At 31.5% G+C, this 18300-nt stretch overlaps 1 long non-coding RNA gene across 12 annotated transcripts; it reads left to right on the plus strand.

Annotated features, from left to right (window-relative positions):
- Window positions 1-9659: 9659 nt before the first annotated feature.
- On the plus strand, window positions 9660-16620 carry LOC139885697 (uncharacterized). Of its 12 annotated transcripts, XR_011772042.1 has the most exons (13): window positions 9660-10324; window positions 10571-10656; window positions 10795-10877; window positions 11089-11231; window positions 12173-12281; window positions 12371-12495; window positions 13318-13382; window positions 13942-14082; window positions 14226-14483; window positions 14833-14915; window positions 15041-15344; window positions 15822-15882; window positions 15966-16620. It is a non-coding gene; the product is annotated as an uncharacterized lncRNA (long non-coding RNA). The 12 variants fall into 12 exon arrangements; XR_011772038.1 differs by having other exon boundaries at window positions 12371-13382; window positions 13942-14343; window positions 14430-14483; XR_011772039.1 differs by having other exon boundaries at window positions 12371-13382; window positions 13942-14343; window positions 14442-14483.
- Window positions 16621-18300: the final 1680 nt, after the last annotated feature.

Genomic DNA, 18300 nt, shown 5'->3' on the forward strand with positions numbered 1-18300 from the left:
GTACAAGCAATTTTTACATATATCATAAAGCATAAGCACACTATATTACATATATTACACCACACGAATACAACTATCTTATTCCGACTCGCTTGTTTCTTCTTCTTCGGTTTTGGTTCGTTTTGCCAAGTTTCTAGGGATATATGATGTTCCCCTAATACGAGCCGTAATTTTCCACATTGGTTTAGAAAAACCTGGTGGTTTAGAGGTTCCCGGGTCATTGTTACAACTTAAGGACTTCGGGGGTTGACGATACATATAAAGTTCATCGGGGTTGGAATTAGATTTCTCTATTTTTATGCCCTTTCCCTTATTATTTTCTTTTGCCTTTTTAAATTCAGTTGGGGTAATTTCTATAACATCATCGGAATTCTCGTCGGAATCCGATTCATCGGAGAATTGGTAATCCTCCCAATATTTTGCTTCCTTGTCGGAAACACCATTGACCATAATTAACCTTGGTCGGTTGGTTGAGGATTTTCTTTTACTTAACCGTTTTATTATTTCCCCCACCGGTTCTATTTCTTCTTCCGGTTCCGATTCTTCTTCCGGTTCCGACTCTTCTTCCGGTTCCTCTTCGGGAACTTGTGAATCAGTCCACGAATCATTCCAATTTACATTTGACTCTTCATTATTATTAGGTGAGTCAATGGGACTTGTTCTAGAGGTAGACATCTATCACATAATATCAAACACGTTAAGAGATTATTATATCACATAATATTCATATGTTAAAAATATATAGTTTCCAACAAAAATGTTAAGCAATCATTTTTAAAGAAAACACGGTCGAAGTCCAGACTCACTAATGCATCCTAACAAACTCGATAAGACACACTAATGCAAAATTCTGGTTCTCTAAGACCAACGCTCTGATACCAACTGAAATGTCCCGTTCTTATAGATTAAAAACGTTCCATATTAATTGATTTCGTTGCGAGGTTTTTACCTCTATATGAGACGTTTTTCAAAGACTGCATTCATTTTAAAACAAACCATAACCTTTATTTCATCAATAAAGGTTTAAAAAGCTTTACGTAGATTATCAAATAATGATAATCTAAAATATCCTGTTTACACACGACCATTACATAATGGTTTACAATACAAATATGTTACAGCAAAATAAGTTTCTTGAATACAGTTTTTACACAATATCATACAAGCATGGACTCCAAATCTCGTCCTTATTTAAGTATGCGATAGCGGAAGCTCTTAATAATCACCTGAGAATAAACATGCTTAAAACATCAACAAAAATGTTGATGAGTTATAGGTTTAACCTATATATATCAAATCGTAACAATAGACCACAAGATTTCATATTTCAATACACATCCCATACATAGAGATAAAAATCATTCATATGGTGAACACCTGGTAACCGACATTAACAAGATGCATATATAAGAATATCCCCATCATTCCGGGACACCCTTCGGATATGATATAAATTTCGAAGTACTAAAGCATCCGGTACTTTGGATGAGGTTTGTTAGGCCCAATAGATCTATCTTTAGGATTCGCGTCAATTAGGGTGTCTGTTCCCTAATTCTTAGATTACCAGACTTAATAAAAAGGGGCATATTCGATTTCGATAATTCAACCATAGAATGTAGTTTCACGTACTTGTGTCTATTTTGTAAATCATTTATAAAACCTGCATGTATTCTCATCCCAAAAATATTAGATTTTAAAAGTGGGACTATAACTCACTTTCACAGATTTTTACTTCGTTGGGAAGTAAGACTTGGCCACTGGTTGATTCACGAACCTATAACAATATATACATATATATCAAAGTATGTTCAAAATATATTTACAACACTTTTAATATATTTTGATGTTTTAAGTTTATTAAGTCAGCTGTCCTCGTTAGTAACCTACAATTAGTTGTCCACAGTTAGATATACAGAAATAAATCGATAAATATTATCTTGAATCAATCCACGACCCAGTGTATACGTATCTCAGTATTGATCACAACTCAAACTATACATATTTTGGAATCAACCTCAACCCTGTATAGCTAACTCCAACATTCACATATAGAGTGTCTATGGTTGTTCCGAAATATATATAGATGTGTCGACATGATAGGTCGAAACATTGTATACGTGTCTATGGTATCTCAAGATTACATAATATACAATACAAGTTCATTAAGTTATGGTTGGAATAGATTTGTTACCAATTTTCACGTAGCTAAAATGAGAAAAATTATCCAATCTTGTTTTACCCATAACTTCTTCTTTTTAAATCCGTTTTGAGTGAATCAAATTGCTATGGTTTCATATTGAACTCTATTTTATGAATCTAAACAGAAAAAGTATAGGTTTATAGTCGAAAAAATAAGTTACAAGTCGTTTTTATAAAGGTAGTCATTTCAGTCGAAAGAACGACGTCTAGATGACCATTTTAGAAAACATACTTCCACTTTGAGTTTAACCATAATTTTTGGATATAGTTTCATGTTCATAATAAAAATCATTTTCTCAGAATAACAACTTTTAAATCAAAGTTTATCATAGTTTTTAATTAACTAACCCAAAACAGCCCGCGGTGTTACTACGACGGCGTAAATCCGGTTTTACGGTGTTTTTCGTGTTTCCAGGTTTTAAATCATTAAGTTAGCATATCATATAGATATAGAACATGTGTTTAGTTAATTTTAAAAGTCAAGTTAGAAGGATTAACTTTTGTTTGCGAACAAGTTTAGAATTAACTAAACTATGTTCTAGTGATTACGAGTTTAAACCTTCGAATAAGATAGTTTTATATATATGAATCGAATGATGTTATGAACATCATTACTACCTCTAGTTTAGTAGGTAAACCTACTAGAAGTGACAAGAAATGATCTAGCTTCAAAGGATCTTGGATGGCTTGAAAGTTCTTGAAGTAGGATCATGACACAAAAACAAGTTCAAGTAAGATTTTTACTCGAATTAAGATAGTTTATAGTTATAGAAATTGAATCAAAGTTTGAATATGAATATTACCTTGAATAAGAAAGATAACCTATTGTATATAACAAAGGTTTCTTGATCTTAGAAGATTACTTGGAATGGATTAGAAAGCTTGGAAGTAAATTAGTAAACTTGAAGGGATTTTTGAAGTGTTCTTGAAGTGTTCTTCCTATGATGATTATAGCTTGATTCTTGAAGTGATTTTTGATGAAGATGATGATTAAATACTGGAAAAATACGTTCATAATAGTGTGTGTGTGTGTGTGTTGAGAGAGAATTAGAAAGAGAATTGGAAGTGAAATGGAGTGAATGATGAGTGGTAATTGGTGAGTGGTGAGTGGGGTTAAAAGGAGTTCTAGTTAGTTGACTAGCTCATGGTAGAAGTTAAAATTGATTAGTCATACATGACATAATCAAGAGTGGAATCCCATGCTAGTTCCTATTGGTATATACCCATAGTAAGTACGTTTTGAAGCTATGTATAATACGGGTAAGAATACGACTAGAATTCTTGATGAAAGAAAAGAATGGGAAAGTAACTGTAACCATTTTCGTTAAGTATGAGTGTTTTGATATATGTCTTGAAGTCTTCCAAAAGTATTTTAATACATCTAAATACACTACATGTATATACATTTTAACTGAGTCGTTAAGTCATCGTTAGTCGTTACATGTAAGTGTTGTTTTGAAACCTTTAAGTTAACGATCTCAATTAATGTTGTTAACCCATTATTTATTATATCTAATGAGATGTTAAATTATTATATTATCATGATATTATGATATATTAATATATATTAATATATCTTAATATGATATATATACATTTAAATGTCGTTACAACGATAATCGTTACATATATGTCTCGTTTCGAAATCCTTAAGTTAGTAGTCTTGTTTATATGTATATAACTCATTGTTAATATACTTATGGAGATACTTACTTATCATAATCTGATGTTAACCATATGTATATCCATATATATATATCATCATGTCGTTTTTACAAGTTTTAACGTTCGTGAATCGCCGGTCAACTTGGGTGGTCAATTGTCTATATGAAACATATTTCAATTAATCAAGTCTTAACAAGTTTGATTGCTTAACATGTTGGAAACATTTAATCATGTAAATATCAATCTCAATTAATATATATAAACATGGAAAAGTTCGGGTCACTACAGTCCGGGCCTCGCTTCGACTGAGGGGGAGTAATAGAGATACGGTTGACTTTCATTATTGAGATAATATTCTATGTAACTAACTTTTGTAAAGTGTAAGGAATGTATATCCTCTCCTAATTTAGAGGATTAATTGCCAGAATAGAGGTTAGGGACTTTTGTATATATATCTCTGAATTCATGGAATATAATCGACGATTACAATTCATCAGTAATCGACGTCACCAGATCAACCTTCAACCAGTCCCAATATTTTTTCAGAACGTCAAAAGAGAAATTGTCCGGACCCGGCGACTTGTCATTTTCGCACTCCCACACGAAGCTGGGGATCTCTTCTTCTGTAACCGATCGTTGAATTAAATAAGTGTCGATTTCTTGAAGCTTCACCATTGGAGCAAAGTTGGCTGCTTGTCCACAATTAACATCCTTGGCAAATTTCGAAGCATAAAATTCCTTAAAAGCATTTTTAACAATAATTAGATCCGTAACCCAAACTTCATTGAACGAAATACGTTTGATATTCTGCTTATTTCAGCAATGATTTAAGATACGTGAAAAAATTTTCAAATTCTCGTCGCCTTCTATATTCCATTTAACTTTCACTTATTGAATCAAATCTTGATCCTCATGTTTTGGGAGATCATAGAGCGCATTTACAAGTGTTTTTCTTTCTTCCGGTTCTTCTATGTTAGCTGCTGCATTATCTACCTTTAATTTAATATTGTTCAGCCTTTCGGCGATAACTGCAGCTCTCGACTTTGCTCCGTGCACGATGGTTATTCACCCATAGTTTAATATTATATTTTCAAAACCTTTAATATATAATTAAAATCCACCTCCTGGAAAAAAAAATTTGAAATATCACCACTTCATTGATAAGGTCATTAAACCGAAAAAAACCATAATTGAAAACAGTTAAAAGGAATTGGCCCAAAATCCATTTTGTTATCGTGAAACAAAAGTGGCACGCGATCCGAAAAACCACGAGGTAACGCATCAAGCTTCATATCCGAAAACATCTCTAACACATTACTTGACACCAATACCCCATCAATCAAGTCGACTCATTTTAGTGACCGACTTATTCATCCACTATACTTATGTCCACCACGGGTTATCTAGCAAATTTGCATTACTCACAAACACGTTAAAATAAATTGGCCTCATCACGGTTGAAGGTGGAAGCAAAACGATCCTCTTCATTTCTAACCTCATTTAAATCACCGAATAACACGAACCTCATTTGAATAAAATAGGAGCATTTTTATCGTTTTATAACAATCAGACAAGAATCTTGAGTCTAAAAGACACTGGCGAAACTAGGATTTTTTCCACGGGGGGAAAAAAAAGTTAAACCGTAGCAATTTTTTTTGACAAAAATTGAAGATTTTGGGACAAAATTTGGAGATTTTGGGGCAAAATTTGAAAATTTTGGGGCAAAAGTTGGAGAATTTGGGGCAAAATTTGAAGGTTTTGGGGCAAAATATGTAGGTTTGTGTGGAAAAAAAAGAAAAATCCACCGGGGACAAAGTCGAAAAACTCAAAATTTTTACACTGAAAAAAACTCCACTGGAAGTTTAGAAAAATCATACATTATTACTTAACCAAAAGTTGACCAAAACAAAGTCAACAGCATCCACTATTAAATGTATCAAAAGAGAATGCAAGTTATTGTTTAACAAAAGCTGCCATCATAAATATGCAGACTCTCTAAGCACAGCGGAAGCAATCAATCAAGAACCTGAGAATAAAACATGCGAGTAACTGTCAACAAAAATGTTGAGTGAATTATAGGTTTAATATTGCAAACAATATTTAATTTAAACCGTAAAAATTTATGTTTGAAAACATAAAAACTCCTTTTTGGACCACAAAAATTATATGCTAGAAAACATATAAAAGCATTATTCCATTTTCCGTGAGCCACCTGGTAACCACTTAACCCTTTATTTACCCTTCCCAAACACAATAAATAATATACACCGAACAAGTGTATCTACAACAAAATACGAAGTACTAAACATTTCGATTATAAATTGCTAGCGCGACTAGCTCGAAATGGGGTTGTCAAACCCGATAGATCTATCCATAGGATTCGCGTTCACCAGTAGAAATCAGTGATTACAGTTACCAGACTAGGGAATATTTTTGTTCAACCCACAATGAATAATTCAAACCAACTTCCACTTGTGTCCAATATGAAAAATAAAATGCATGTATTCTCATCCCAAAAGATTTAAAAAAAAAAAAAAAAAATGGGACTATAACTCACCTTAAAGCAAATGAAGTAACCACACAAAAATGCGAACAGCAAATGAAGTAAAGTGATCAGGAATGATCACAACGCCGACCTATAAATAAAGCAGGTCGATATAAATAACTAACTTAGGTCAAGTCTTAGTATGATAGCTATTGTACATGTTGCAAATAGACGTAGAACAATACTCAATATGCATCGGTTTGATTGGAACAGTGCACGGACACACACACTTTCTATTTTTAGAAAGTTTCTATTTTTAGCATGTTTCTATTTTTGGAAAGTTTCTATTTTTGAAAAGTTTCTATTTTTGGAAAGTTTCTATTTTTGGAAAGTTTCTATTTTTGGAAAGTTTCCAAATTTATAAAGTTTCTATTTTTAGAAAGTTTTAAGTTATGAAAGTTTCCTTATTTAGAAAGTCAAAAAAAGTCAACTGAAAGTCAAAGTCAACCGAAAGTCAACTCAAAAGTCAACCTTGGTCAAACATAGTCAACGTTAATTTTAAAAGTGTAAGTTGTAATAATAATGTAAGTTATAATGTTAATTAAAGTTAAATATGTATAATTATGTCATAACATAAGTTTAACTAAATTAAAATGAATTATTAAAGTTAACATAAGTTTAAATGATATAATTAATATAACATAAGTATTTAATTAATTAATTAAATATTAGTCATAACATAAGTATTATTAATTAATAATAAATTTTAAATCATATCATAAGTATTATTAATTAACAATGAATTATTAATCATATCATAAGTTTCTAATTATAATTATTAAATCATAAGTATTTAATTATAATTAAATAATAACTAAGTCTTATAATAATTAAATAATTAATTAATCCTTATTATAAGTCTAATAATAATAATCTCATAATATAAGTTTAATACTTATCATAAGTAATTAATAAATGATATAATAAATATATATCATAAGTCTTAAATTAAATTAATTACTTTTTATATCATAAGTAATTTATTAATAATGAAAATCATTATTTTTATCATAAGTCATAATTAATAACCATAAGTTTTAATTAAAAGTTCATCGGGTCATAACTTGAGCCCCGGGAATCAGTTTTCGGCGAGTCTTATATATATCTTCGCCTAACCAACTCACCCGAAACCTTAGTGTGCTCAAGAACACCCCAAGAACAGCAAACAAGTCGTGACTTACAGCCACTAATCAGTTTGGATCTTCAATCCGCTCAAAAACGTGTTTTAGTCATAACGGGTGATCCGTGGCTCGGATTTCGATGACCCGAACATGAAAGTTCATCTCATCATCATTCCTAACCCACTAGTACACCCTAAAGACTCTCAAAATGATCACAAAGTCGGACCATACCTGTACCAATTCGTTTTCACAATTTAATCTTAACAATACACCATTTTAATCATATCTTAAGCTCCGGGAATCGAAACGACATGAATCCGAAGTCTAAAATTAATGTCTTGATGAGAGGAGCTCATCTAGATACTTTATTTTAACTTTTATATCAGTCACAATATCAGAAATACATGAAATAGCTGCTGTCCCAATTATATCAAACCGAAAACATGTGTTTTTGAGTAATTCTACGCATACAAACAATATTACAATAACAAGTAATCATCATACTATTAAAATAGACATCAAATACAGAAAAATAAAGAAAAATTAAAAGTTCTAGGGTTAGGGTTTATACCCTAATCAATAATCAACAAGTATAATCGCGTAGAGAACGGAATGAGAAACGCGTTGGTGTTAATTGTTTCTTGATCCAAGCAATGATTTGATGAAGGATGATGATGATGGTGGTGGTATTGGCGACGGTAAGGGGAAAGGGAGAAGAGAGGAGAGAGCACAAAAAAAAATAGTTAGGTTTTGAAATAATGTGTAAATGAAATTTCTAAATGGAAGAATCAAGGGAGTTTACTCCCTCCCCCATGAGGCTTCGACCGAATTTTGTAGTGTGGTGGGCCCCACTTAGCCCAAATTACTTAAATGTTATTTTCTTGTGGCCCGAAAGTCCGATCGAACCCCGAAACGCGAAAACACGCTTACGCGATTAAAAATCCGGAGAGATAACAAATACGCGACAAAAAATAAATATAAATACTATATATAATTATATGATCTTAAAATATCATATTTAAAATAATTAGGATTTAAATATCCCAAAAACTCGACCGTTGGTTTGAAAATCGAAAAGATTCGCCGGATAGAAATCCGCGACACGTAGAAACGTATAACTCAAAATATGAATACAAATATTCACATAACACATAATAATTAATATATTATTATTAAAATAATAATATAGGTCATAGAAATGACGTAGCACAATTAACAGTTAACGGTCGTTAAATAATTAACGGTAAAAGATAACGGAAAAAGTAGGGTCGTGACACTTTCGCCACTGCTAAAAGATATTTACACCATCAAATTATTATTCATATATATATATATATATATATATATATATATATATATATATATATATATATATATATATATATATATATATATAACAACAACAACAACAACAACAACAACAACAAAACCCAATACCACATGAATGGTGTATGGGGGAGGTGAGATGTAGACAATCCTTCCCCTATCCGAGAATAAAGACAAGTCGTTTCTCCACCCAGAGTGACACACTCTCAAGAGTAGAGAAAGTCATTCCTCTCTTTATTCGACGGATAAAGAGATTGCTTCCGAGAGGACCTCCGACCTTTAAGTAGAGAAAAGTTTTTAAAAAAAATTAAATAAAAATATTAAAATAATAGACGCCATGAAAATGGTAGAATCAAATTTTCATAGGTTTTAAATCCTGCTTGGAACTTAATTTAGGCTCTAAGAGTCAGTCAAGTCGCCAATAAATCGACGATTGATGTCGACTCAATAGAGCCATTTATATATATATATATATATATATATATATATATATATATATATATTAAAGTAAACACACAATTAAGTGACAAATCCCCTTAAAAATAAATCCTAGCCATCCAATCTTTTAACCATCTCTAATCACAACCATTCATTTCAAAACCAATCCTTAATCACGTGATAATCCTTGGATTAAGAGATAATCAGACAAAATTAGCCTTCAAAACTAAAAAACGTACTGGGTTTAGCCCTAAAATTAGGGATCATTCCATCTCAAATTCATTTGCAAGCTACGCAGTCTTCTTCAACCCTTCAAAACTCTCTCATCTCAAATCAGTAACACTCAGCTAATCAACAATATCTATATCACTCAGCTAATCAACAATATCTATATCACTCGGTATTCATCAGATTCAAAATCTCTAAATCACATATCCGATCAAACCCGATGAATATCACTTGGGTCTTTTTCAGAATAAAACCACGATCCATTCTTCATCATCAACATACATAATCGATTCAACACCCACTAATGGTTTCTTTAAATCAGTGATACAGGTGGAGTACAACTCCAAACTGAGATGTTGTATCATTAGTGTTTCGTTTTCAATTGTAGAAAGGGTCGACAAAGGGAATCGATATCATCAACAGTTGTACTAATCACTCTGTTTTGAGTACTAATTTTTGTTTAATTCGAAGAACTGGGAGTTTATTTTGATATTGTTAAGTTCTTAATCTTTAAAATTTTCTTTTGTTTTTTGATTAATACGATTCTGTTGTTTTATTGATTAAAATTACAAGGGTTTTATTTATAAATTTAAGTTTTGCATGTTTAATGTGTAACATTAATGGGTTATTTTCTCTTGATTCTTTTGTGGCATGTGATTGAATGTAGATAGTGTAGTGGCTGGAAAGAAAAAGAGTATAGGGTCAGTTTGTTTGGATTTTAATTTTTGGGTTTTCATTGAGGTTATTTGGCATTGATCGAGTTGGAATCGAAGAGGAACCAGCAATGTTCACATGATTTGAGGTGGGCTTTATATATTTGTATGTTTTAGGCTATAACATATACTCAATCATTGCGCCTCTGATTTTTTATAGCTAAAATCTAATTTACTTATGGTCACATTTATTCATAGAGTGTTAAACCACAGGTTTACTTTGTATTTAAAATCATAAATATCCCATTCTTATTGTTATTTGTGTCATTATGCTAATTGGATTTTGTAATTTTTGTAGGGAATATTGATAAATTGGTAGTTTGTTGGGTGTACAGGTTACCATGGCTGTTGGAGGCTACAGTGGCATTCAAGTCGACAATCGGAGATCACACTGTTCTTGTCGATGATTGGTACAAAAGAGGTACCATGTTAACTCTGAAAAACTTAATCTTTGGTAGTCAAAACTACTATATTTGGAAATATAAACTGATTGTTAAGTACTATGAATGTGACATGTGATATTGCTTTGAAACTGATACTGTATGTTTTTGATTTGTAGGATCTTTTGGTTGGTTAAAGGATGTTCATTATGGTAGAGCCTAAATGTCCGTAGTCTTGATGAAAAACTATTGGTCCTCCGATGTAAGTAATCTTTGGGTCTCCTCCTTTTCATATGAATGTTTGAATTTACAACAAGTTTAGAATACTTTTTGTTTGGGTTCTTTGATGTAAGTCCTCAAATGGAATTCAATTTCAACACGATGGCTAATGATTGAAACTGATTTTATTTTTTATTTTATTTTTTTGCAATCTAAATTTTTTATGTTTCTGTACCTAAAAAATGTTGTTACAGACCTAAAATAGAATCAAGCAGGTTGATATTGGTGGAAAAAGTATTGGTACAAGTGGATTCAGTATGATTGATCAAGACGCAGAATTTCTATGATATTTACATTCATGCCATCGACATACAATTATACAAAGAATGAAAGAAAGGTATAATTTTTTTGTATATGGTAATCTTCCAATTAGGGACCAACCCATTGAAATACATGCCTATGGAATGACTTTACAATTACATGCTTAGTATTACAAGTTTTACTCGATGTTCTTTTGTCTCGACTGAAAAAGACCCTGGATGATCTATCATATGGTATCAGTTTAGGGTCATAGGAACCCTACTGAACGCATTCCTGCACCGACAAATTCCTTAAAATATGACTCAAATTTCATTCTAAGCTCATATATAACTGTATATAAAATTTCCCATATAAAGTATGTACTACGTCTTTGTTATCTACATTATAATTCATATTCTTTTGGTAATTATATGTAATTACTTATTACTCCGTAACATTTAAGTGCTTTTTAAAGAGATTGTTTCTGTATCTACCCATACCACATATGACCAATTAGGTAGGTAATATGATGATAATACTACTGTTAAGAAGTTATTTAGTTATTATTACTATATATAGGTAACATGATTATTGGTAAGATGAAGACCTTCATCCTAATGAATTATTTGATTATATTTTCTAAAAAGATATAGTTCATTTTAAATCGTTTCTCAATATATCTTTTACTAAACAACCTAACAAATACTCCGTACTATATATATAATATCATATTACTAGAATAATTCGATATTTGATTTGTACCTTACAAAAACTCCGCAAATTTTTATGTGTGTAATTTATACACCACTGTGGTAATTTATGTGTGTAGTTTATGTCATAGATCTTTATGAACTCAACATTGATGCATGGCCGCTTTCTTTAGACAGGGAGAAAGTGGTCATGCAATGAACATATTAATTGCAGGCATAAAAATTTGTGTACTGAATACATATATATATATGTAAACTTATATACTGAGATAAGGATCATACAAGTGGAAGAAATCTAATAATATCTTCCACTTTTTTTGTTATCAAGCTCGAGGTTTAGGTACAAGGTTCAACCTTCCCAATTTGATTGTGATGATGCTTACTTTAGTTTTGTTTTTGTCCTGAATCGCATTCGTGTTATATACTTCAGGTACAAGGTACAATTTACTTAACCATGAAGCAATTTACATTATATTATATAATAATTAATAATGAATGCTTATATGGACACTGTAAATGGGTGCAGTTTGACTACACTACGTCAAAGTGTAACAGTGTAACGGAATGAATAACAAATCTTAAGATTTGGGAGATTGAAGAGGATGTGTTCTTTGGCTTATGATAGGGGTCTTGATGTTCGTGATGTGTATGGTATGTGTTGGATGTTCTTTACATTATTAAATATCACATAAATTGGTGCAGTTTGACTACGTTATATTTCTGTTACGAACATCTCCGTCTATGGTATGTGTTGACTACATTTTCTTAGCAATTACTTTTCTTTTCAAAATTATTCTTCTATTTTTGTTGTTTTGTTGTTCATCATCTATACTACATATACAAATATATGTTTTTATGTTTAAATTCATGGATTGATCAGCATGGTATGTGACCATAAAGATAAATTTCTCATGATTATGATGAAAGCCTTGAACATAGAACCTAACCTGCTCTATACAGTTTAGGAAAACAGGTTAAACGAGTATCATTTTGACAATTTGAGTTGGTGGGTTGGTTTTTATATAGAAAATGAGTTATTAATTTGTTTCGGGTTATCAGACTATCTCAATAACTCAAACTGACTCAAAAAATAGAACATGTTGGCGGGTGGAGAATCCCAGTTTTGATCCTTGACTTTTTGTCTCATTCATGGTATTGACTTGAGGCCATTACAAAGCTGATTGTTATAACCTTACTATACGATGTTCAATATACATACTTGATACTCCTATTACTATTGAAATTCGGATTTCTAGAATGATAATTTAAACTAATATCAATATCAGGACAGAGTAAGTGATCAGCATGCATTAGATCTTAAAAATGAATCGGTATTGATTTTAATCTGTATCTATTTGAAGAATCCACTAAGAAGGCTATCTAAACTTTTATTAATTAAATTATTGCTATGGATGTGGATTGCTATATAATATTGATGTCGCTTTTCAATTGTGTTGACTTATGTACCTGTAGATTCATGGTGTAAAGTTGTCTACGCAGATTTATAGCTATTACTATGGTCAACAAACATCCTTGAGGTGCTCTGAAGAATATAGATATGGATTATCTTACTTCAAGTTATTGATATGCCATTATTTTTCGATTATGAAAATTTTAAATTGAATATACTAAATTAGTTATATTTTTTATCTTTATTTTTATTTTATGTCTTTGTTTAAATTACAATTCCATTAAATTTTATGGATTTATAGCATTTTACTCTTATACCAAATGATTAGAGGTTTACATGTGCAGATGGGGTTTCTAATTTTGAAAAATTATACTCTCTCGATGCATGTGGGTGAAATGAAAAAAAAAAAATGCTCATGACCATAATTAGTTGCCCAAGTTCTATATTTTAAGTTTAGCAATCCCTGGTTCCATCCAATGCTATACCTATGTCCAATTCTCTAACTAAATGTGATTATCAATGTAATTTTTAAAATGAGATAGTTGCTGCTAAGACTATGGAAGAATGAGTCAGTCATATTTGTTTGGACCATTTTTGCACTTTGTCTTAGTTGTATTTGGGATTTTTATAATTAAAGGATGTGTATTAATGTTGATCGTTATATATAGAAATCATTTTAAGCGTAGGTGTCAATATGGGTCAAACGACAAGGAAACTTATTGACGAAGATCACGGTGTCACCAAAGAATTTCTCACACTGGCTCCTTCTAAAGCTTCACGCTTCAACTCAGCCGCATTCGAGATCAAAAGATTTTTCTCCTTATAAAGTGAGTATTCTTCAAACTGTTGTTGATATCATATTTGACATATTGGTTGACTAAATTGTTTGACTTTTTGTGTAGAGTGAGATGAGTGATTCATGTGAGAGTAATGTTCAAAGCTGAAACAAATATTTCTTACTTTTTTCTAGCAGAAACATCCATGGAAACTTCAATTGTGTTGAGCATATGTAAAGAATGTAGAAGTTTCACTTATATGTCAATTTCCATTCCGTCTAGGCCCGGCGATTCAAAAATGAATGATGTTATGTGAGTTGTATTTGGAATTAATTATTTGGTATTAATCTTTATATTAATATATTAATATAATAATATACTAATGACGTATGAGGAAGATATGAATACAGTTTCTCCATGCTGCATGAAACTCAATACCACATTCTGTGAAGGTAAGTTTCTATTATGCTTGGTAACTGATCTAATTTTTTAGGCGTAATAAATTCACCATTCCTCTATAAGATGACTTAGCATTATCTTATATTTTTTAAATAAATAAATCATTATCTAAGTCATAAAAAAATAATGAACATTCTAATGATGATTGAATGCTTAGCATTATTTTAGCCTTTCTATATTCATTAAATGCTTATAAATATAGTTGTAAATATGGTGGACCAAATAAATCTTAAGGGTTGTTGTTTTGTTGTTGTTGTGGTTAAGACACTTAATAGATCAGAATGTTCATGAGTATCTCTATTTGCAGTTTACCAAGTTATCGGTTGTTTTTTATTCATCCAGGGGAGGTTTGGCTCCACATATAAAGTCTCTGAGGCCACCATGGTTTATGAAGTTAGATACAAATCTGGTTTCTTGCACCTGGGGTAAAAATATTTGTAATATATTGTGCAACAGAGTTGGTTTATAACTTGGAACTCAAATGCTAATGATTGTTTGGGGTGTTTGACTATTTTTATTCAAAACTCATAAACTGATGTTTTATGTACAGGGTAATGGGAATCATTGTAGTGGAGCACCTCAACGAAAAAACAATGATTGAAGGGAAACGCTTAATACGGGTCTGGGTATGCAGTCAATACGGGTCCAAGTCAAATTGTGTACATTATTATGGGTCAGAACAACGCTTCTTATCGCATCTTGTGAGAATTTCGATATGAGCATCAGATTTGTCCTTCTCTGTCTACTATTGTTTTTATTATTTAATGATTAATTAATTAATGTGTTCGCCTTTTGGTCCATTTTCATACGGTGTAATAAGGTGTAGCCTGTGGAAGATTCAAGTGGACTAAAAGGTTAGTAGTATATATCTTACAATATCCCTTTGAAGTTTCCATTGGAAAACAGTAAGGGGAGACAACCTTTATTTTGTGTTAACTAAGAGATCGTCGTTACTACAAATAAAATATCTTTATTAATTCCTTTTTTTCTTTTTCTTTTCTTTAATGTGGCTAACTAAAATTAACCTTCTTCGTTTTTCTTCTAAATAATCATCATTTTGTTATTTTACATGACATATGAAACTTGGTGAGACCTACTTTAAATAGAAGTCGACTGATACTTGGTGAAACAACGAATTGGTTATCTTTTAAACACGAAAAATGTTTCACTTTTAAAGAAAAAGAACCTAATAGGGATCAACAAGTTAATGTTGTTTTGTGGGTGAAAGGGTCAGCTTGACTAGATCCAAATTTTAGGACGTCAGATACAAAGAAAGAAATTAGTTTGTCTACTTTTGATTAAAAGTCTTCTATGACCCCCATTTGCTGCAGGTCATACATTGCAGACCTTAATCTACAAAGATCAAAGCCCCAATCATGACTTCTCAAAAATGTGAGTGTACTTTTAATTCAATATGTGATTTTGTGCTTTACGCCATAAGAATTGGTCTCTCAATATAGGTTTACATAATTTAGAGATCAGTGCCATGGTGTTTGTGTAATTAGTCAATTTCGTGTTCCAAAAGGAGAAAACAGTACAACAGAGCAGTACCAAAATCAGTGGATATATACGAACGGGCTTCTCGCAGTCATCTTATCTTTTGGTGTCCTTATTACTTCTATGAAGAGTAGAGGTGCTAGGTCTTGGCGTTATGGTACATGGTAGTTATGAAGTTTTATAGCAGATTATGGGTTCCCACTTATGGTGTTGGCTTGGATCGCATTATCTTATGTAAAGCCATCCGAACTTCCTCATGATGTCTCTAGGAGACTTTTATGCCCTCTACCGTGGGAGGCTGGTTCGTTATCCCATAGGACCGTCATCAGGGTATAAAACTGCTTAGTAAATAACATTGCAAAAGATACATTTTGAGTTACAGGTGGCAGTTCGACCCTTTTAATATTATATGGGTTGATTTGGGTTATGTCATGACTCATCTGTAAATGTGTCAAACATGTATAATATATAATTTAGCCTAAAAGGAAACGGGTCAAATGAGTGAACGCAAACAACTAATAAAACTGACCCAAAAAAATTTTACGTGGGAAGGGCCTTGAAAAGAACAAAACAGAATTCTCGGTGCTTCAGGGTGTGCGTTTTTCTTTTCGTCTTCTTCAAGTACAACATTATCTCCAGATGAATATGAATACTGAATGAAAAGTTTTCAAGTACTATAGTTTTTATTTTTGTTCACCAGGACTCCAAAATCATCTTGGTAGCTTGGTAGATTAAGATAATTCGCTATCATCTATTTTTTTAAATTTAAATTCTATATTAAATGAAGATATGATAGATGTTTCACATCTATTCTTCTATGTGTCCAATGCGGGTTAATTGGTGAAAACCAACTAACCTTGTGTAGAAGTGGCTATGAGAAGTCTCTGTTGGCAAAAGACAATTGAAATAGAGAAAAACTAATGTTGTTTATCTCATGTAAAAGATTTATCATTAGTATCTCAGTCTTTGATTTGTTAAGTTTAACTTATGTATTAAAGGGGAACTATCCTACAGATTCTAAAGCTGACGAGGTTACCCTTTTGTTTCAAATTTCATTCGATTACTCATATTAAATCATTTTGCATTTTGTTACATTTCAATCCAGTTAATGACAAAACTCTTGAGTTGATAGTCTATCTACCAAGTTGTATTGAAAGAATTACAATATCATCTTTGCACAATTAGTATCACAATTCTTTACCTGCTACACGAGAAATTAAAGTTGAAGACTTTAAGGATGATGAGGTAAGAGGAGATGGTGTACAAAACCAGAATCAGTCTTCAGCTCATGATCAGCCAACTCAATTTTCAACAAACGAGGTTCATATCAATCCAAATCCAAACCCTAATGATGCTCTTTTGTTCACATTTCCGATTCGTAAAGCGAGATGATTGGTATTTTTCTACTAACACTTTTTTGTTTCTTTAAATGCTTTGAAATATTTTTTTGACCACATCCTCTTTTATTTAAGTAAATTGCATAAAGTAGATTATCTATAATTGTAACTTATACTTATATGATATAAAGTTACTTATTTACCAACGGTTTCTTATTAATTTTCAGCGAATTTCAAATGAATGGTACGGTCTACGAGCAGGGGTGAATATAGAGTTAAAGGGGTGGGGTCCTATGACCCAACTAATGTATACATTTTTCATACGATATACTCTTCAAATCGTATATGACACCACTAAATTTAACTAGATGACCCCATATATTTTAAAATCGATGTTTTTTTTTTTTTTTTGAAGTAAACAACCATCAAGTGTCCTTTAAATATAATTAGCTTTGAAATTTTTTTTAAGACCCGGTAACATTATCATCCTGGATTCGCCACTGTCTACTAAGAGTTTTCCCTGGCTCAAGTGTTGATGTTGTCAATATTGATGCAAGTACGGGCTTTATAGTGGAGAAAGGAAAACAACAGCCAAGGTAGTATTCAGAGGATGGAGGCAATTTATTAGCATAATGAGTTGGCTGATGGAGATCTATGTACGGTGACCTACGATGTTAGCCAATTAACGTTCCAACTAATTGAAGTAATGAGGATTCTTTAAAATTAACTGTTTGACAACAAGAAATAAAGTTTTGGTTAGTTTTTCACTGTTTTGTTCATGTGTGACGTGTTATAAGTTTGCTATGTGCTTGGAACACTCATTATCATACTTTTAATTTGCATTGCTATATATATATATATATATATATATATATATATATATATATATATATATATATATATATGTTTGCATTTTTAATTTGCATTGCTACATTGGATGTAGTAAAAATAAAGATGTAGCTAAACTCTAATACAT

This window comes from Rutidosis leptorrhynchoides, chromosome 1, assembly GCF_046630445.1.
Source record: "Rutidosis leptorrhynchoides isolate AG116_Rl617_1_P2 chromosome 1, CSIRO_AGI_Rlap_v1, whole genome shotgun sequence".
NCBI classification, from domain to species: Eukaryota; Viridiplantae; Streptophyta; class Magnoliopsida; order Asterales; family Asteraceae; genus Rutidosis; species Rutidosis leptorrhynchoides.